Source organism: Oryx dammah, unplaced genomic scaffold (genome assembly GCF_014754425.2).
Source record: "Oryx dammah isolate SB20612 unplaced genomic scaffold, SCBI_Odam_1.1 HiC_scaffold_29, whole genome shotgun sequence".
NCBI classification, from domain to species: Eukaryota; Metazoa; Chordata; class Mammalia; order Artiodactyla; family Bovidae; genus Oryx; species Oryx dammah.
This window is the reverse complement of record NW_024070213.1, coordinates 87,607,640-87,629,863: the sequence shown is the minus strand read 5'-3', so window position 1 is coordinate 87,629,863 and position 22,224 is coordinate 87,607,640. Positions and strand designations below refer to the sequence as shown.

At 38.4% G+C, this 22,224-nt stretch overlaps 1 protein-coding gene across 4 annotated transcripts in view; it reads left to right on the top strand.

Annotated features, from left to right (window-relative positions):
- Positions 1-22,224, top strand: part of LIMA1 (LIM domain and actin binding 1) — an 89,296-nt gene that overhangs the window by 1,099 nt on the left and 65,973 nt on the right. The window lies entirely within an intron of this gene.

Sequence of the window (22,224 nt, the reverse complement as noted above, 5' to 3'; positions counted from 1 at the left end):
TGATTAAATGGAATACTTTTCATCTGCATAATTACTATTAACAAATGATAAGTATTTTAGAACCATGAAATAATGCTTTGTTCTGAGGTCTGATGTAGACACAAAAGAAGATGAGCCTCAACGAGCGCTTCTTAAGTTCCTGCGGAGTTATAACCTGGATGAAGGATGATCGTGTTTTAGGTCGACCTTCAAAAAAGGGAGTGTGTGTGCGTATTTGTTTTGCATTGGTAGAACAACACATAGCATGGTACTCAGTAATCACTTTTAGAACTTATTTTTTGGACAGAACATTTATTGAGTGCCGCTTGTATCGTCGATTCTGTGAATTCAAAGTTCTGAATGTTCCTATTCTAAAAGAACAAAATCAAATGGGTTAGGTAGGTCAGTAGATACAACTTAGAGTATTAGTGAGGTCAGTGCTATACTAGAGATCAACCCAGAGTGCTGCAGGAGCGCAGAACATACAGTTTTTTAAAAATCCCTCTTCTACTTTTCCTTGAACACAAAACAGAATAAACAGCAAAAACCTCTGAGCAATACTGAGTGATTCTCTTTAGTCCGTGTATGTGTGTCACTCATATTGTGTTCTGTCAACATTATAGCATTTTGATAATGGAATTATGACTTTGTCATTAATTCTGTGCAGTTTGGTAGATAGCTGAGGGGGCTATTTTCACGTTTCAGTATTGGGCCCGGAAGTGTTGTTATCTTGTAGTCCCTGAACTCTAGAGCAGCCTCTGGGAAGAGAACAGTGTGTTGGCAACATTAGCAAAACAGTGTCATTTGTAAAAATTGGTCCATTGTGTAACCTTGTTTAACTTGGTACATTCAGATTTGTTCCAGAGTCTGGTTAAAGGTGGGCCAAATTTTAATCTCATAATTCTAAGAAAAGAAAGCTTCAGAAGTGAAAACAATTCTGTTAACAGCACACCTTAATGACAGAGGATACTTTTTCTTGCTAAGGTACCCTCAAAATGTCTTTTTCTCTTTTGGGGGGAGGGGAGCAGGGGATAGGGTGGGGGAGGAGGAGGTCAGAAACGTTTGAAGATTCTTTGCAGAGTGTTAATGATCTGAAGTTTATGGTATTCTTGAGTATTCTTCATATAGAGTAACTGTATGAAGCATTTACTAACTGCCTGGGGTGTGCCAGTGTTCTAATATTTATAGGATGAACATGCCACAGCCTCTTCTATGTTTTTCTTTTTTAAAATAGAGATTTTGAGTTAATAATACAGGTGATGGTTGTTTCCTCAGGCAATTTGAGCCATGGTACTTGATGAACTGGCTTTCCAGGTGGTGCAGTGATAAAGAATCCATCCGCCTGCCAATTCAGGAGACACAAGAGATGCAGCTTCGACCTCTAGGTCGGGAAGATCCCCTGAAGTAGGAAAAGGCAACCCAGTCCAGTATTCTTACCTGGGAAATCCCATGGACAGAGGAGACTGGTGGGCTACAGCCCATGGGGTTGCAAAAAGACTCCAGTACAACTGAGCACAGATGCATGGTCTATTCACTGCATGTTTTTTGATAGGAAGTTTAGGTACTTTACTTTGGATTGTGTACAGCAATCTCCAGGTGATGTTAAGTTACTTAACACAGACTCTCAAGGTTCTTTAGTAACAAAGTGAGTGGTTGTAAATTAAGTAGTTTCTGCTTGAGGGTTGCAGGATTGAGATTCTTTGGTAAAGGGTACTCCTGGTAGGACCATTCTGGTATGTTTATTCTGTGGCTGGATAGAGAGTCCTTGAAACTCAGTCAAGTTATTGTGCTAATGCAGACGTCTTTTCATAAAAAAGACGGGTTTTTTTTTTGTTTATTTGTTTTAGTTTCTTAAGCCAACATTTATTTATTATCTCTCAGTTCTGTAGTTGGAAGTCCATATCCACCCCCATTATCAACATCCCCTCTCCAGACTAGGACATTTGTTTATCATTGACAAATTGTATATTTAATTAATGGCCTATGAGAAGGTTATTCGTCTGATTATTATAAAAAGACAAGGTTTGATTCAACAAACAATCCATTATTTAGCATGTCAAATGATTTGTTTATATTTGAAAATGTTTCTAGAAACTTCACATGCCCAGTCTCAAGAAGTTAACATGATACTGTGGTATTTTATGTTATTTTTACTTTTAAATAACATCTTAATACTGCTCTGAAACTGAGAACCTGCATCTTTAGGGAAAAAAGGTAACAGTCTTTTTGTCCTGATAACAAGTGTGGAGCTGTTTTTTCCCTTAATTATTCTATAACAGAGTTTACCATATGGAAACTTTACAATTCCTCAAACATGTTTTTTCTTGTACACCAAAGTATTGCCAATTTTTGTTTCGTTACCAATAGATTAGTCATCCTAATATGCTTTTACTTGGTTTTAGATTTCCACAATCTTTTCCCCCCCATAAACTGCAGTTTAAGCAGATAATCTAGGCACAGGACTTTGTTTCTTCATTTATTGAATAGGTACCATTTGCTCAGATTTGGCTTCCACCACCAGAATTAGAAGTTTCCCTGGTGGCTCAGATGGTAAGAATCTGCCTATAATGCTGGAGACCCAGGTTCGATCCCTGGGTCAGGAAGATCCCCTGGAGAAGGGAATGGCAACCCACTCCAATATTCTTGCCTGGAGCATTCCATGGACAGAGGAGCCTGGTGGACTACAGTCTACAGGGTCATAAAGAGTTGGACATGACTGAGTGACTAACACTTTCACTTTCTTTCACCAGAACTAGAGGGAACCAGTCTGTTCATGTGGAGTACCCAGTGATTTCCCGCTAATGGCCCTGTCACTATCCTCCTCCTTACTGTTGGCAACGTTTGACAGTGTGGACAACTTTTCTGGTTATTCGTATTATGTGGCTTTCTTCTTTGTGGCCACGCCATGTGGCATGCTGGATATTAGTTTCCCAACCAGGGATCAAACCTGCACCCCCTGCAGTGGAAGTACAGATTTCTTAACCACTGGGCCACCAGGGAAGTCCCTCATGTGGCTTTCTTGATGTGACAATGCCTGGTTCTCCATCTAGCTACTTCCTTCTCTGCTCCTTCACTAATTCAGTCTTTTGGCCCCTTAAATGTGTGTTTGCTGTGACCCTCTCCGGCATCCCGTTCTCCTTATACTCTCTCCCTGAACAATCTGATCTATTTCCGTGACTTCAACCAACACCTCTATGTGAGTGATTTACAAATTAATCATTTAAAAAATCTTTTTTCATTTTATATATAATTCTTGTTCTATATTCATGTATACAAACATACATATTTTGAAAATAAGAATTATATTGCTAATAATAGAAAATCGGGGAAAAAATAAGTTATGAAGATAGACTAGCCCATAATTTGTTCTGGTGAGAAGTCCTATTTGCTTCCCTGATAGCTCAGTTGATAAAGAATCTGCCCACAATGTGGGAGACCTGAGTTCGATCCCTGGATTGGGAAGATCCCCTGAAGAAGGGAAAGGCTACCCACTCCAGTATTCTGGCCTGGAGAATTCCATGGACTGTATAGTCCATGAGACTGCAGAGAGTCAGACATGCCTGAGCATCTTTCACTTCACTTCCTTTAAGTCTTTTTTTTCTTTGATACACACAGACACACTCACATAAACTTACAGGTAGTTGGGTTCATTTTACTACGGTAGAATTTTGTACCTGCTTTTCCATTCTACGTCATGTCATGGTTTTCCTCAACATCAAAATTATTTGAAAACAATTTAAATAGATGTTTAATACCCTGTTCTATCAATGGTGCAAATTTTAACTGTGTGTTTGGATGTTTTGATTTTTTACACCATTATTAACAAGTGAAAAAAATTGAGAACAAATTTATGCATAAATTTTTGTACACATCACTCATTATTTCCTTAGGTTAGATTCTCAGAAGTTTAATTAGTGGGTTAAAGAGCATGAAAATTTTAAAAATACTGCTGTCAAATTGCGTTTTCATAAAGACTAGATTAATATTCTCCCTTGCAGTGATTGTGAGGGCCTATCTTTGTGTATCTTTGTAACTTTGAATCTTATTTTTTTTAATCTTTACTAATTCGATAAGCAAAAGAGATTTAATATATATTTATCTCATTACTAGTAAGAGTGAATATTTTTCATACCTTCATTTTAATTTCTGTGAATTGTCTTTTGGTTAATCTGTTCCCATTTTTAAATGTCTGAACATTTAATTATGTTTTTTGTTTGTTTTTTGGAGTTCTCTCATTTATTTGAGGCTTTGAGGGAGGGAGTACAGGTTTTTATTAGGCCAAACTGAATGAGTAGAGTGATAAAGTAGAAAGCATATAGAAGTTGCAGTTGTGGTATTTTAAATATCACTTGTTCTGAGAATCCACAGCTCGTGATGGATGGAGCAGCACTACAAAATGGAAGGGATGCCATTTGAGAATCAGGGTTCCTGACTCGGTATTGGGAATCAGCCACTTAGGTGATCTTTGGCAAGTCTTTCATCCTCTCTGAGCCTCACCTGTAAGATGAGAGGGTTGAGCTATTGGTTCTATGTGCTAAAAGGATGACTTATGAGTCACTGCTCACTCGACATTGTGAAATGATTTCCTGTCCCATCCCTAATCCTGCACACAGTTTAAATATATGGAGCCTCAGGAAAGACTGGATGTAGTAAATGTAGTTTCCTTAGAGGTAGCAAGGCTTAGAGGAGCTTGGGGGCAATTTAATGTATTTGTGCCCTCAAGACAATGTAAGTTACAACAATTGGTATATTTAGGCACTCTCCTAGATTGACACTTGACAGTCTGGTAAAGTACATCAAAAGAGCCCTGCCAGTCTCTGCCACAAAGCCCAATCATCTTTAGTGCATATAAAGCAAGTCTCTTTATGACAAGATGTTTAAGCTGCCAAGTTATTTAATAACTTCCACTATTCCACACAGAAACTATCCTTAATGGGTTTTTTTGGGAGGGGATAACTTTCCTGCTTGCAGGATCTTAGTTCCCACACCAAGGATCAAATCTGTACCCTAGCAGTGAAAGCTCCAAGTCTTAACCACTGGACCTTCAGGGATTCCAATAAGCTCTTTGTTTTAAGAATATCAATTGCTTGTTTGATGGTCAAATGTTAGTTATTTTAATTTTGTATGTGGTATATTATTACTTATCTACAGATCTTTTTCTTTGGGATTTCTTTTGTTGCTTTTATGTTTAAACGTCTTTTTGCCACCCAGAGATGGGTTTAAGTACTCACTTCAATTCCCTTCTGAATTTTACGGTTTACTTTTTATATTGTTTAATTTGTGTTGAATTTACTTTGGAGTACCTAAGCAGCATGTTTAGCGCCTCTGCATATCTCCCGAGCCCCCAGATCCGCATTTCCAGCACCTCCTAGACCTTGCAGATGGTCTCTCTCCACCAGGCACCTGTGTCCACCTAATTTCCCTAAGGACAAGGTTTCAAGTTGTCTCAAACACTTCTGTTCTTCTCTCCTCCCACATCTAATCTCCAGCTTCGGTTGATTCTATCCCAACAATGATAATGGCTCTTTTTTTAAAAAAAAGAGCTTTTTTTAGTTTTATTTTATTAACTGTACCTCACCATGGGGGAGAGGTGCAGTTCCAGACTAGGGATCACACCCCCTCTGGAGTCTTAACCACTGGACATCCAGGAGAGTCCCAATAAAGGCTCTGTTATCAGTCTTCTAAGTCAGGTTCCGCCTTTTTGTTAGAGTCCTTGAGCAATCCTTAGAGTTGGCTTCAGTTTTTCCCTTTCAGTCCAGACTTGTCATTAAAAAAAAAAAAAAAGTACACTGATTTTCAAAGTATGGTTTCCTGACTACCTGTTTTAGAATCAGCTGGGGTGTTCGTTTAAAAAGGAGATTCTTAGGTCCCACCTAGACTTACAAATCAATGTATCTGGAGGGATGGGGCATGGAAATTAGCAGTTTGAACAAGTACCTGAAGAGATTCTTTTACATAGTTAAGAGGAACCAAAGCCCAAGTAAATTCAGTCTAAATTTCTCAACATGCCACTCAAGACCCCAGCTCCCACACCCTGACAGCCTGTTTCTCCAGACTTCTCTCTCACATCACTACCCACCCACCTGGCACTGTAGCCATGCAATTGTAGCCATGCAATGATTCATGGCTTCCTGGACCCACCCTGTCTTTTCCTGCCTCTGTGCCTTTGCTCATGCAGTTCCCACAGCCTCAGACTCCCCTCCTTCCCCCACTCCTGCTGAAATCCTTTTTCTTTAAGAGGTCAAAAAAAAAATTTACTTTAAAAATATGAAGCCTTTTCTAAAGTCTTCTATTAGAATCAGTGACTCCCTCCCCAGTCTTCAGTTAGCACTTTATTTTTACTTCATTTTTCACCTTAGTGCTGTCACTGTTTATGAATTATTGCTTCCTTAAAACACTGTAAATCTTCTAAGTGTAAGAACCTTGCCTTTCCTTTTCATTTTGTATGTAGCCATTATGCATGTAATAAGCAATTTAATACTCATAGAATGTACTAAACATATCTTCATCTTACAAACACGATTATCTAACAGTGTTTGACTTCACATCACACTTAGAATGAAATTAAAATCTACCATCCCTGGTAAATCCTTATTTAAACTGGCTACCACTCATCTCTGTCATCATTTCATACTTCTCATTCCCTTGCCATCGTTCCTGCCTCAGGGACTTTGCATTTGCTATTTTCTTTGGTAGGAAAACTCTCCCATCTTTTCTCTTCACCTGGCTGGCTGGCTGTCTCCTCTTCCTCATTCAGGTTTCAGCTCAAATATCATTCACTCAGGGAGGGCTTCCCTGACCACTATCTGAAGTATCTGCCCCGTTTCCTACCGCCACTCCGATTACTCTCTTTGTATTTCCTTCACAGCACTGATCACAGTGTTTAATAGTCACAGTGTTTCATTTAATCACAGTGTTTAATTGTCCAGCTTCCCCAGTGGGATGGAAGCTTCATGAGAACAGAGACCTTGTCTGTCCCTTTTTATCTTATATACTTAGCAAATTGGAGAAGGAAATGGCAATCCGCTCCAGTACTATTGCCTGGAAAATCCCATGGACAGAGGAGCCTAGGCTCCTCTGTCCATGGGGTCGCAAAGAGTCGGACATGACTGAGCGATGTTCCTGTTTCCTATACTTAGCAAATAGAACTCTGCTTGACACATGGTAAGTGCTCAAATATTTGTTGAATGAATGAATGAGCCTTGAAGATAGACTTGTTGATTTTAAAAGTTTTGGTTTGGTTTCCAATCCAAAAGTTTTGTTGTGTGTGTTACACACAGGATTAACTGTGTGTGTGTGTTTTTGTTTTTTGTTTTTTTAATGGACAACAGCTGAAGTAGTTCCATCAGGGTTCAAATCAGGTAGCAGTCTCTGAGGATTTCTGAAGGTAGCTGGACAAAGGTTTGGGTACTGTGATAGGCAGGATTCATTTCCATCTGAGTGCAGGTTTTCCAAGGTGTTCCCAGGATCTAGGCCACTATTTTACTACCGCTGTCAGCTTGTACGTTCAGGGTTTTTACTGCTGGCCAATACTAATCTGTTAGCTCTCGTTACATTTTTATTTTTATTTTTTATTTTTTGAGATTGCATCCAAGTACTGCATTTCGGTCTCGTTACATTTTTAAAAGCTAGTATAGCAAAACTAGAACTAACACACTAGAATCTTCAAGCCACCAGAAACTTTTTCTGCTTTCTTCTCGAGGTGGAAAAGAAGAAAGCTACCTAGGGTTCTCGAGGAAGGATGAAATTATTCTCCTTCTACTTACTACATGTCCTGAAACAGGACAATGTTTTGATTAGAAAGGTTTTTAGCAACAGTGTTAAACAAGGGGTTTCTTTTTAACATCTAGTGAAACCAGACAATGGAACTAATCAGTGCTACTTTTTTTTCCAATTTCTCTTCATTGGGTAGAATAATTTTTAATTCCATTATTTTTTTCCTTAAATTGGAAAAAAAAGTATATTTTTTTTCCTTTAACTGGCTTGAAATTTTATTAAGAATTATAATAGTTTTTATAGCAATTTATACTTTTCAAAGAAGTTATACTTTTATTTTCTCATTTCATCCTCAAAAACCATCCCTTGTGAATTATTAGCTGTTTTTGAGATGAAGAAACTGAGAACCTAAAGAGTTGATTGACTTTCCCATGGTAACTAAAAGACCTCTCAAAAAAAATAATAATAAAATAAAAGACCTCTCATTACTCAATAAATGCCTCTCAATGACTTTTTGAAAACAGTGGTTAAGAATCTGCCTGCCAGTGCAGGAGACGGTCCTTAAGAAGTAAGATGCATAGCACTGGTTCACACAAGTAACAAAATTTTATCACTTCTGTTGCCTGTGTGATTTGGTAATTTTTTATGTGACCAGCTTCAGCTATGTTTGTGCTTGATTAAAGCATTGTTCTGGGTTAGCTTCTAAGATTTTTACAGAAAGGAAGGATTATAGAACTTGCCTAGGGAAGAATCACTTTTCAGTAAAACCGTTTTAATTCTCTTGCTTGAAGGGATTGGTTAAGTTGATCTGCACTGGCTTTTCAGATTGAACAAGTCCTGAAAAAAATACATCATCTAAAATTTCAGATAAGAATGAAAGCCAGGCCCTTCCTGGAAATGGCCAGGAGTGAAACTTAGAAGCCCTGTATTTGGAGAAAACTTGATTAATTATTAAGGACAAAGAACTGGTATAAGGAAGTTATATCTTTAACAGAAGCAGCCTTCTTAAATAAGTGTATGTATTTCTTCTACTTTGACATTGCAAAGAAAACTAATTAGCCACTTTGTTTTAATTAGCATGTAATTGGCAAGACCTGGGAGAATGTAGTTTATGGACAGATACTCAATTATGTAGGTGGGCATTCCTTTGTCAAGATACATGGTGACTGAGAGCTAGCATGATTTGTTTTTTGTTTGTGTAACATATTTAGTGAGCCCCTACACTGTACCAGGTACTGATATTTGATTCAGCTGATGTTAAAGTATGAAATGATATAAAAGTTAAAGGAAAAACAAGCATTCAGAGTTAAATCTATATTTTGTGTAATGGCCTCAGTCAACTCTATATTTCTACATTGTTTTTACAATTAACTGTACCTTTCTCTACTTTTCACTTTAAATGTGAAGTTATTGCCAACATTATCTGTAGGGTTTTTGGTTTGGTTTTTTCACTTATTAAAAGAGATGTACTATGTGTGGAAAAAATACTGGGAAAAAAACCTCACTGCCTTGGTCTATGATTGTCCTAACAATGAGTTAATTATCAACTTGGGGGGAAGAACTTAGTGAATAAATAACAAATTAGATCTGGGGAAGAGGAAGAATTAAACTTGGATTAGATCTGTTAATTCCTTAATTTAAAGAAAAAAAAAGATTAGAAAGTTTCCTGATTCACTCTTCACGACCTAAAAACTTTAAACTCAAGTTAGTTTATAAAGGCTATGATTAGAGGTTACTCTTTTATCTGTCTAAATAAGCTTTGTAAGATTACCGCAATTATGTAAAAAGCAAATGTGGGTTTCAAAAGTACAAGAAAATATTTAAATGGATGAATAAAGTAATAGAAGCATGTAAGAAAATGATAATTTTATTATCTTCAACCTAGAGTTTTTATGGAGGTGTTGAGAACACCTAAAATTTGGCCCTTTCAAGGTATAATTTGACAGAGATTTAGAGTTTCTGGTGCAGAGAAATGGTGTCAGAGTTTTGAGCAGCCATAGTTTTTCTGGAAGTCCCCTGGTGGCTCAGTGATTAAGTATCTGCCTGCCAATGCAAAAGACATGGGTTTGATCCCTCGGTCGGGAAGATACCCTGGAGAAGGAAATGGCAACTCACTCCAGTATTCTTGCCTGGAGAATCCCATGGACAGAGGAGCCTGACAGGCTACAGTTCATGGGGTTGCAAGAGAGTCGGACATGACTTACCAACTAAACAGCACATTTTCCTGGTCATCACTATTAGTTTCAAAGAGACAACATCAAAGATGCTCCTTTAAAAAATTGCTGATTTGGCAAAAATAAGTTACGGTGAAGAACAGCGTGGGTTGGAACTGCATTTCTGATTTATCTTTTGTGCTTGAGATTATTATTTTGTTTCCATCCCAGCTTCCTAAAAAATACGAGCTAAGACTTATTTAACCCCTCTGGGCCTCAATTTCTTCATCTGTAAAGTGGGACAATACTATTCTGAGTATGTTATTATGAGGATTAATAAGTTTATATTTGCAAAACAGTTAAAACAGCATTTAGCACATGGCCAATGTTTGACGAATTTTAGCTATTTTTATTACCAACCACCACTGTCCTTATTTATTAAGCACTTATTTTAGCACTAGGCTAAAAGAACATCTTCGAGATGATAAGACTAAGGCTTAGAGGGATTTTCCTAATGTTACTTAGTAGATAAGTCGTTGGGAATTCCCTGGTGGTCCAGTGAGTAGGACTCAGTCCTTTCATTGCCAGTGGACCCAAGTTCAGCCCCTGGGTTGGGAAACTATTGCGTGTGTGCTCACTCACTTCAGTCGTGGCTGACTCTTTACAACCATATGAACATTTAATTATAAAAACTATATATATACATATAGCTATAAATATCTGTATACATGCTGTGCTGTGCTCAGTTGCTCAGTTGTGTCCGACTCTTTGTGATGCTATGGACTGTAGCCCACCAGGCTACTCTGTCCATGAGGATTCTCCAGGCAAGAATACTGGAATGGGTTGCTATGCCTTCCTCAACCTGTATAAAGGTAATTGTGGTTTCAGACTGTTAATTTTAAATCATTTTAACTAGGCTCAAACATATCTTCATTAATCAAACTAGGGACAATTACAATCAACACATTTTTACCAATGAAAAATAAGTTTGTTTATTCCTGTAACGTAAAAACCCATGCTTCACGATTCAACGAACTCTTGGAAAGCATTTTCTGCTTCCTTCTGGTTATGAAAGCATTTTCCATGCAAAAAGTTGTTGAGATGCTTGAAGAAGTGGTAGTTGGTGTGGCGAGAGGTCTGGTGAATATGGCCGATGAGGCAAAACTTTGTAGCATGATCTGTTCAACTTTTAAAGGGTTGGTTGTGTGATGTGCTGTTGGGCGTTGTCATGGAGAATTGGGTCCTATCTGTTGACTGGTGCTGGCTGCAGGCATTGCTGTTTTCAGTGCATCTCATCAATTTGCTGAGCATACTCTCAGATGTAATGGTTTCTCTGGAATTCAGGAAGCTGTCAAGGATCAGACGGGCAGCAGACCACCAAACAGTGACCATGACCTTTTTTGATGCAAGTTTAGCTTTAGGAATGGCTTTAGAGCTTTTTATTGCCCCAGTCACTGAGCTGGTTGTCACCAGTTGTCATATAAAAGCCACTTTCTGTCATTCATCACAATCTTGATCGAGAAATGGTTCATTGTTGCATACAGTGAGAGAAGATGACACTTCAGAACAATGATTATTTTGATTTTTGGTCAGTTCTTGAGGCACTCACTTATCGAGCTTTTTCATCTTTCTAATTTACTTCAAATGCTGAATGACCGTAGAATGGATGATGTTGAGTTCTTTAGCAACTTCTCACATAGTTGTAAGGGGATCAACTTCGATGATTGCTCTCTATTGGTCATTGTCAACTTTCACGCATTGGAGAAGGAAATGGCAACCCACTCCAGTGTTCTTGCCTGGAGAATCCCAGAGACGGGGGAGCCTGGTGGGCTGCCGTCTATGAGGTCGCACAGAGCTGGACATGACTGAAGTGATTTAGCAGCTTAACAGCTGCTCCTCGTCTTCAAGTCTCTTGTCTCCTTTGCAAAACTTCTTAAACCATTACTGTACTGTACGTTCGTTAGCAGTTCCTGAGCCAATGTGTTGATGATGTTGTGAGTTGTCTCTGTTCTTGGAAAAAAATATTGCTTGAATTTGCTTTTTGTCTAACATGATTTCTATAGTCTAAAATAAATATGAAATAAACAGCAAGTAATGTTATTAACAAAAAGAAAAACAAAGCAAGAAATGTGCATTAAAGTGATGTATAGCATAACCACATTTATTTGAGAATGTATTCCAGTATCAAATGGCAAAGTTCAATGATGAAAAACCGCAGTTACTTTTGCACCAACCTAATAAGATCCCACAGGCTGCATGGCATGCCCCCCCCCCACCTAAATAAAGAAATAGATAAGTGGTAGAATCAAGATGTGGACCTGAGCTGAAAGGAACTAGGGCAGAGTGGACTTAGAGATGGAAGCTGGGTATGTGGCCCAGCCCTTTCCATTTCTAATTTTGAGACACTTTGAGACTGACTCAGAGCACCCCCAGATACAGGGAGGATGTGGTGTGCAGTAAAACATTAGAGCATGGACACTATGGTCTTTCAGACTATTTCCAATCCTGGGTATGCCACTCACTAAGTGTGTTATCTTGAGCAAGTTATTTAACCTTTCTGAGCCTCTTTTTTCCTCTGAAAGACAAGAATAGTATTTACTTCATGGTGTCATAAGGATTAATGGAATAAAATCAAATGAGTGAATCACTTTGCACATAACTGGTCCCTAGGCTTATGCTAAGGGATCAGTCTTTTACCTGATTCTGAGACAGTCTATCTAGATGGTAGGTGATTAGGATCTATGCCTGCTTTCCTGCTCTGGCCTAATGACCCTGGGATCAAGCCAAAACTATACTTCCAGAGCTGTTTTTACATTGGGTATATAGAGGACTTTCTCAGAAAAATTAAATGTGTTTGGACTCCATGTGAGAAATTCAGATTCCAAAGATGATGATCCAGAGCACCCCCCTTCCCAAACATCTAAGATACCTTAGACAGGCTGGTTGGGGGTCACAGCTGAAGCCCAACCACAGAGAATGATCTTAATGCCTAGATTGTCACGTAGTGTTAGGCTTCTCACAGGGTTGTGCGCTGGTGGGAATATTGCTGAGCAGTCAAGGGGTGGGTGCCCTACAGAAGAGAGCTCTACAGAAACTCCTCATCTGTACAGTGAAGCAACATTTCTGTTTGCAAAGAATATTAATGAGATCTGAATAGGAATCAGACACCAGGAAAGACAGCTGCTCTGAGAGGCAATTTGAATTGTACAAGGAGTTACACATGATATTCAGAACGTCCTTGTGCAAATTTAGAAGTAATTAAGTTGTGGAGATAAACAATTTATAAATGACCTTTGAAAAATAACTGTAGTTTCAAAAAGTAAGTGTATTAAGTGGCCAATATACATTTAATAACATACTCAACCTTCCAGTGATTAAAAGAATAAAAACTAAAGCAATAATATACCATTTTCCACATATCTAGCAGGTTAGAAAAATAAAAAGTGATTAATAATCTTCAACATTGATAAGAATGTAGAGAATAGGCTTATTCTCGTATAGCTAATGGCTCAAATATGAATTGATGCAAATATATGTATATATATAAATTGATGCAATATTTTTGAGGAACATTTAGAAATATCTATGAAAAAATTTAATACATAGTTTTTTGAACTAGAAATGCTGCCTTTAGGAATATACACCGTAGATGCACACTGCCAAGTAGGCAATAGTAGAAGCATGTTCAGTGCAGTCCCGTTCTTAATAATGAGAATGGTGTAAATGTTCATTGACAGAGGCCTCTTTAAATAAGTCATAAACTACTGCAGAGTGAACTAGTATGTGGTACTCAAAGGTTGAGGTAGATCTGTATGTCCTAGTGTGGGAAGACATCCAAGGGGAAATAATTACTAAGAAGCATATTAACGTAAGACCAGTTTAACTTTTAAAAATGTGCATTCACGTGTGATACGTGTTAACTTTGTGCCTCAGTTTTCTCATTTGTCAAACAAGCATCATGATAAGGGTTTCCTCATGAGCTGTTGTGAATATAAAATGAGATACTGTATATTGAATGCTTAGAACAGTGACTAACACATAGTATTTATGTGCTTGCTGTTATTCTCCTGTATAGGCAATATCAGAAAGTCTTTACTCCAAACTGTGATGGAGGTTGCCTTTGGGAATTTGAGTTGGCTTGGAAGAAGGGGTGGCAAGAGCAGGTGGAGACATCTGTTTTGTATATTGTGTGCATGTGTGCTCGGCCACTCAGTCCTGTCTGACTCATTGCAGCCCCGTGGACTGTAGCCTGCCAGGCTTCTCTGTCCATGGAATTTTCCAGGCAAGTATACTGGAACTAGTTGCTGTTTCCTACTTGAGGGGACCTTCCTGACTCAGGGATCAAACCCATGTCTCTTGTGTCTCCTGCACTGGCAGCCGGGTTCTTTACCACTAGTGCCACCTGGGAAGCCCCTGTATGTTGTATTTTTGCTGTTCAGTCGCTCAGGCTTGTCTGACTCTTTGCAACCCTATGGACTGCAGCATGCCAGGCTTCCCTGTTCTTCACCTTGGAGCTTGCTCAAACTCATGTCCATCAAGTTGGTGATGCCATCCAACCATCTCATCTTCTGTCGTCCCCTTCTCCTCCTGCCTTCAATCTTTCCCAGCATCAGGGTGTTTTCCAATGAGCTGGCTCTTCACGTCTGCCTCATTGTTTATGGACATGAGTTTGAGTAAACTCAGGAAGTTGGTGATGGACAGGGATGCCTGGCATGCTGCAGTCCATGGGGTCGCAAAGAGTCGGGACATGACTGAGCAACTGAACTGCACTGAATTGTTTGTGATTGAGCAGGCTCATCCCTTGACCAGTCACTCTAACCAAGGAAGCTAGACAGGGAAGAAAATAGCAGCTTGAGTGTTTGTTGAGGCCAGTGGCAGAGAGGTTCCCCAGATGGAAGGAGGGTGAAAGAGGGTGGCAGAGTGGGAAACTGGGAGGGGTGCTGGTTGATCACAGCTTAGCTGCTGGAGCTATTTTTGAAAACTGCTGACCTAATTAAAGGAAAAAATTTCGATTGCACATTCCAGCATTTATATATGGACTTACCCTTTTTGGACTTTAGTTACATTTATATTAAAAAGTGAATAATGTTTAGTTTGGCTTTTTAAAAACTTTTTATTTTATATTGGAGTATAGTTGATTAACCATGTTGTGTTTTGGGTGTACAGCAGTCTGAGTCAGTTATGCACACATGTACATGTGTCCTTTTTCAAATTCTTTTCCTATTTCGCTTGTTAAATATAAAATTGGGTATGTATGTTACACTTATGGAACATCTCTATACAAACTAGCCACATTTCAAGTACTCAATAGACTTTCTTTTTGGCCATCCTGCAGCTTGTAGGAACTCAGTTCCCTCACCAGATATCAAACTTATACCCCCTGCAGTGGAAGTGTGAAATCCTAGGTACTGGACCACCAGAGAATTTCCCTAGTTTGACTTCTGAATAGACACTATAGAATGTAATTGCTCAAGGTATCCAAAACAGACATTTAAGAAGAGATGGATAGTTTTTCTAATACTTTGAAATTAAAATTTCAATATTTTAAAGAGACCACTAATTTCCTTTCAACTAGTGTTCCTACCTCCATTATACAGTATTATAAAGAGAGTAATTTTTGCACTAAAAGAAGTCAAAGGGCTGACGGAAAAATTACATCTGTGAATTTTTTTATGAGTCTAATGACATAGGCCTTGTTAAGACAATGTGACATGTAAACTAAGCTAAACCCAAATATGTATCCTGTTAATAAAGTCTTTGGAATAATGCTTATTGAATTTGTCTTAAATACAGAAGCTTACAAAGACTGACAAGATCTGGCTGTGACCCCAAGCAATGTGCCAGACATAGTATGTATTTATTATCTCCTTTTATGTGTATAACAACCCTGGAGGGTAAGTTGTCATCCTCCTCTTACATAGAAGGAAAGGGTAGTACAGAAAGGTCACCATGCATCAGCACTAGAATCAGAATTGGAGTCAGCTGGTGTTTCATGATACTTACTACCTTGCCTCCAAATAACCATTATGTGAACCCTATATGAGGGGTACAGTGAGCATTCTTAGGGACCCCAGTGATCATCTATCATCTAACTAGTGACTTTCAAACTGTGTTTTTTAAAAATAGCAGTTTTATTGAAACGTATTTCTTATTCCATACCAACTTACCTGTTTTTAAAGTGGGCAATTCAGTGGTTTGTGGTATATTAACAGATTTGTTCAGCCATCACCACTATCATTTTACAACATTTTCACCACTTCCTGGGAAAAAACCCATGCCTATTAGCAATCAGTCCTTTCTCCCTTACCCCCAAGTGCTAGGTCACCACTAATTTACTTTCTGTTTCTATAGATTTGCCTTTTCTAGACATCCCATATAAATGGAATCATACAACGTATAATCTGTTGTGACTGGTTCCTTGCACTTGGTATAATTTTTTCAAGGTTCCTCTATGTTGTAGATGTATCAGTACTTCCTTTTCATAGTTGAATAAAACACCTTTTTGTGCATAAACCACATTTTGTTTATCCGTTCATCAGTTGATGAACATTTGGAACATTCACATATTGGGGCTGTTGTGAATAATGCTATTGTGAACACTTATGTACAAATTTTTGTGTGGACATGTGTTTTCATTTCTCTTGGAGACACAGACACACAAACACACCTACATACCTAGGTGTGGAACTGTGGAATTGCTAAGTCATATAATAATTATGTATTTAACCTTTTGAGGAACTGCCAACTCTTCAAAGCAGCTGCACCATTTTACATTCCCATCAGCAATGTATGAGAGTTTCAGTTTCTCTACCTCCTCGCCAACACTTGTCAGACTATCATTTTTTTAACCACATGCCTCAGTAAGAACTATTTTACATTCTTACCCAGTTTATACACACACAAACTGAAACAACAGCGAGCTTTATAAAAGGATATTTACCTCTAATGTGTGTGATGCCCTCTATTTTCTGTTTCTTTCCATTTTTAATAACAAACAAACATGCTAACCCACTAAACCTGATTTCACAACCTATTAATTGTGATCTACAGTTAGAAAAACACTAGACTATTTTAACCCTTCGTTTTACACAAGAGGAAGTTGAGGCCCTGAGGAGATGACTTGTTAAGCAGATGATAGTGCTAATTAGTGGCAAATTAAATAAAGATTAGAGCCCAAGCCTCTTGGCTTCCTGCTTTAACATCTTAATAAGTTTTAGTTACCATCATATTCAGAATATAAAAATAAATTGAAATTTCTATTCAGATACCATTTTTTTAAATCCTGTATATTTTTCTCAAGTACATTTTAAATTCAGCAGCAAACCAGTATAAAGAAAGAAAAAGGTATGAAGAACTCAGTTTTATTATCACGTGTCATTGGTCTGCTCAATAATTTTGTGCCTTCTGGTCAGAGAAGTTTTACATGAACCTACCTAATGGCCAAAAAATTGATCATTTCAGTGGCCCAGGTTCATTTTTGTTCAAACCTGTCTACCTTTGAAGGACAGCCATTTTTCTTACACTGCCAAATTTGAACGACCGTGTAAAATTTGAAATGAACAATATAAAAACATTTATGCTGCTGTTTTTCCATTTTTCTTGGAATACCTACAGGTCTTAGACCATTTTATTTCAGTGTCTTCCAACATGTGATGGGGAGAGACATCCAGCACTAGAATCGCTTCACAGTTCATGTTAAAATGGGGTCATCTTCCTGGCCCCTACTCCAAACCTAATGAATCAGAATTGTGGCATGGGACCTGGAAATCTGTATTTTAAACATGCTTCCTGGGTGCTTCTTAAGAACACACAAGTGTGTGACCTACTGAATTGAACCTTCCCCTCCTTTTTATTTCTTATCTTAGCTCTCTTTTGGTTTCTAAAATCTGGTGTGTATTTTAAACTTAGGGAACATCAAAGTACCCAAAACAAACATTTAAGAAGAAATTTGAGCACTTCAATATCATGTATAGGCAATATCAGAAAGCCTATTACTCCAAACTATGAAAAAGATTGCCTTTGGGAATTAGAATTGGCTTGGGATAAGGGATGGATAAGAGCAGGTAGAGACTTTTTTACCTGAAGAGCCAAATAGTTATGTGTAAGAAAATACCTGACTTATGCCAAGAGAACAAGTTAACTAAGACAATCTATATTGATGAGGTTCAGTTTTATTCTGCCTTCGCTTAGGGCTAGAGACCTTGTTTGTTTTTTTTTGGTGGCTATGTCCACTGGTTTCCCATAATTTGGGGTGACTTATCTCAGAATAAAAATAACCCACTGTTTTTTTTCATTTTCTTTTCCCCTAAAGTACTAGTTTATAAAAATAGGTGAATCCAGCAAATGATTTTGAATACCTGGTAAACCTCCCTTCATTTAACAAATACTTGCTTACCTCCCATGTGCCAGGCATGGTCCTGAGAGTTAAAAAACAATATAATAAAAAAAAAAATGCAACATGATTAGTGTTGGGATATGTCTAGTCATTTGGAAGTTTGAGAGCAGCCTCTTAGTGCAGGCTTAGGGGTTAGGGAAGGCATTTGGAGGAAAGTGTCATCTAAGCTGGGACCTATAGCATAAGGCCAGGGAGGGTCCAAGGGAGGTCCTTTTAGACAGAGGGAGCAGCATGTACAGAGAAAGGCCCAGAATTAAGAGAGAGAAGCTGGGCCAGCCTAAATGTGTGAGAAAAAGGTTATACAAAGTCTACATGTAAAAGAAGATAAAGGGAATGTTTATTAATAATAATAATAATAAACATTTATTTAGCATTTAGGAGGTGTTAGGTAGTTTGTACATACTTAATGTTTAGGAATTTGTTTCCATTCTCAAAACAATGCTATGAGGTAGGTTTCTTTCTGCTCAATTTACATATATGAAAACTGAGATAGAGTAAAATAACTTGCCTGAGATCACACAGCTCATGAATATTGTGAGACTTGAACAGCTATATTCAAACTCTGCTCTTAGCCTCTATACCATTCTCTCTTCATATGTGTCACATTTACATAGAATTTTTGATGAGCTAAGGTAAGTGATGTAGACTTGATGGCCTGCAGTCAACATAATTAGAAAGAGGCAGAGTGAGTTCTTGAAAGTCCTCTTTTTGACTTCAGACCTTATACATATTTTGTTACCATCATGCCATCTTTCGTGCTACGTCATTTTATTTTATAGAAGCAAAATTTCATATGCCAGCTCATCTTTGGAGAAAATTGTCTGTGGTTAAGCAAACTTAATTAAAGATGATACATATGATCTGGGCTGATTATGTTGTGTACGTAATGTGACACATGAAGCTCTCCATCATGCAGTGGAAATTCTAGAACCATAACTCAGGAAGGTTCGGGCTTATGATACAGCTTTGGGAATCATTTGGTGACTTGAGCAGAGGTGAGCTTACTCAGAGGGAAGGGAGATACTGACCATCAAGTACTGCCTAGGAGCAAGGATAAGTGGAAAGAGAGAGATGATTCTATGAGAAAATTGTGATGGTTAAAAAGATAGGAAATGAAGCAGAAGAGTTCCATTTAAGAGAAAATAGGGGAAATGCAATTTCAAAAATGAGGGGCTAATCAGCAACTCAAATGACAATAGAGAACGGTGAAAACTGAGACATGGTCCTTGGATCTGATAGTAAAAGATCTTCAGGAGAATAATTTCAGCAGGATGTTGGGAGTGGAAGCCACACCCAAGCAGTCAGACGGATAAATGGAAGATGAAGAAGCGAGACTAAGGTTTGGCTTTTAAGGTGGGAGCAAGGTGAGGTGGTCATTTGAGGGGGAAAAGGGCTTAAGAGAAAAAAAGGATTATTTCTTTAATCCGTGTGTGTGTGTGTGTGTGTACATGCTCTGTCATGTCTGACTCTTTGCAACCCCATGGACTATAGGCCACCAGGTTCTTCTGTCCATGAAATTTTCCAGGCAAGAATACTGGAGTGGGTTGCCATTTCCTTCTCCAGGGGATCTTCCCGACCCAGGGATTGAACCCACTTCTGCATTGGCAGGCAAATTCTTTACCACTAGCCCCACCTGAGAAGCCCTATCCATATATGCACGTTTCAGACATGTACACATACGCATGCAGGTACACGTGTGAGCGCACACACACACCCCAAAAAATATGAACATGTTTTTAGGGCAAAGTCAGAGGTGGAGGTAAAGTTAGACACTGGGGAAGATAAAAGAGTCACTGTTGTGACACTTGTTTTTCTCCTAAGAAAACCCAGGTCAGAGAAGAGATTATATCTGAGGGTGCTTTCTTCTTTTATCTCTGGAATGGTAACATGTGAATTGCTTAGGGTGAATATTTGTAAGTGCCTAGTGAAGGTTGCTCTGATTCTTTGGTGAGCAGTTTCTAGCAGTAACGTTGCTTCTCAGTTATCTTTTTTCATTACTCTTGCCCTGGATCTTAGTGTTTTTAAGAACAAAATATTCTTATAAAGGATATAAAAGAGTCAAATATTACTGAAATGACTCTGTCCTGTTGTAAATATCTACATTCTTGCTGATCTCTGGGAATTTGGTCATTCTTACAATTTCCCTATTGTCTAGGATACATGTTTCTACAGAGACCTGGCTGAAGCTCTTTCAAGAGCAGTAACAATGATTATTCTAATGTGCTACAGACTTGTCAGTCACCATGTTGCTGAATGATAGAGTAGTGAAACTTGTGTGTGTAGTATATGAAGTTATTTAGTAGTTCTATTTTTTCCTATCATTTGAGTTTTTGTCAGTTTGAATAAGCTAAAATTACTGAAAAATAGTATTTACCTTCTCAACAACAAGCCTTAGGTCTATATAATGTTGTTTAGTCGTTAAGTCATGCCCGACTCTGTGACCCTATGGACTATAGCCCACCAGGCTCCTCTGGCCATGGGATTTTCCAGGCGAGAATACTGGAGTGGGTTGCCATTTCCTTCTCCAGGGGATCCTCCTGACCCAGGGATCAAACCCGCATCTCCTGCTTGGCGGGCAGATTAACACTGAGCCATCTGGGAAACCTGGGCTATATAATAGACTTTTTTTTTTTGGTACGGATAGTGTTTGGGATAAAATTTAAGCCTTCATGCAATTCAAGATAAATTTATAGAGTTCCTTCTATTTAAAAAGCAATACTAGATACTAGGAGGGCAAGAGGGAAAGTAAAATCTGTCCTCTCACCTCAACAATCAATCTTTCTACAAAGTATGATTTATAAAATTATTAAAAGGCAGAGGAAGTGGCCTATACTGATTAGGAATAAGGCTAGGGCAGTTCAGGAAAGGCTTCTCTGAGGAGGCAGACTATTCACTTGAGTCTTAAATGATGACTAGATTGAGGAAGGAAGGGATAACATGCCAAGTGGATAGAAAAATATATATATGGTTTATCAGGGAGTAGAAACTGGCAATGGCATAATTTTGAAGATTCTATATCTTTTTCCAAATTCTATGAAATTAGGCTTCTCACCATCAGAGAAAGAAGGTACAAGTAAATAAAAGGTAACACTAGAATAAATGTGATGCTAGATTGGATTCAGAAGTACCACTATGAATTTGTAGTTTAAATATATGTGTGAAAGTGAAAGTGAAGTCGCTCAGTCATGTCCGACTCTTTGGGACCCGTGACTGTAGCCCACCAAGCTCCTCCATCCATGGGATTCTCCAGACAGGAATACTGGAGTGGGTTGCCATTTCCTTCTCCATAAATATATCTGTATATATTTATAAATATATATAAGTATATTTGCTAAGGAATGTTTGGACTACCACACAATTGCACTCATCTCACACACTACCAAAGTGATGCTCAAAATTCTCCAAGCTAGGCTTCAACAGTATGTGAACCAAGAACTTCCGGATGTTCAAGGTGGATTTATAAAAGACAGAAGAACCAGAGATCAAGTTGCCAACATCTGTTGGATCATAGAAAAAGCAAGAGAATTCCAGAAAAACATCTATTTCTGCTTTATTGACTATGCCAAAGCTTTTGGCTATGTGGGTCACACCAAACTGTGGAAAATTCTTAAAGAGATGGGAATACCAGATCACTTTACCTGCCTCCTGGGAAATCAAGGTCAAGAAGCAGGTCAAAATATGCAAGTATGCAGGTCAAGAAGCAAGAGTTAGGACCGGGCATGGAACAACAGACTGGTTCCAAATTGGGAAAGGAATATGTCAAGGCTGTATGTTGTCACCCTGCTTATTTAGCTTCTATGCAGAGTACATCATGCTAAATGATGAATGAAGGCTTCACCAAAGGCTGGATGAAGCACAAGCTGGAATCAAGACTGCTGGGAGAAATATCAATAATCTCAGATATGCAGATGACACCACCCTTATGGCAGAAAGCGAAGAGGAACTAAAGAACCTCTTGATGAAAGTGAAAGAGGAGAGTGA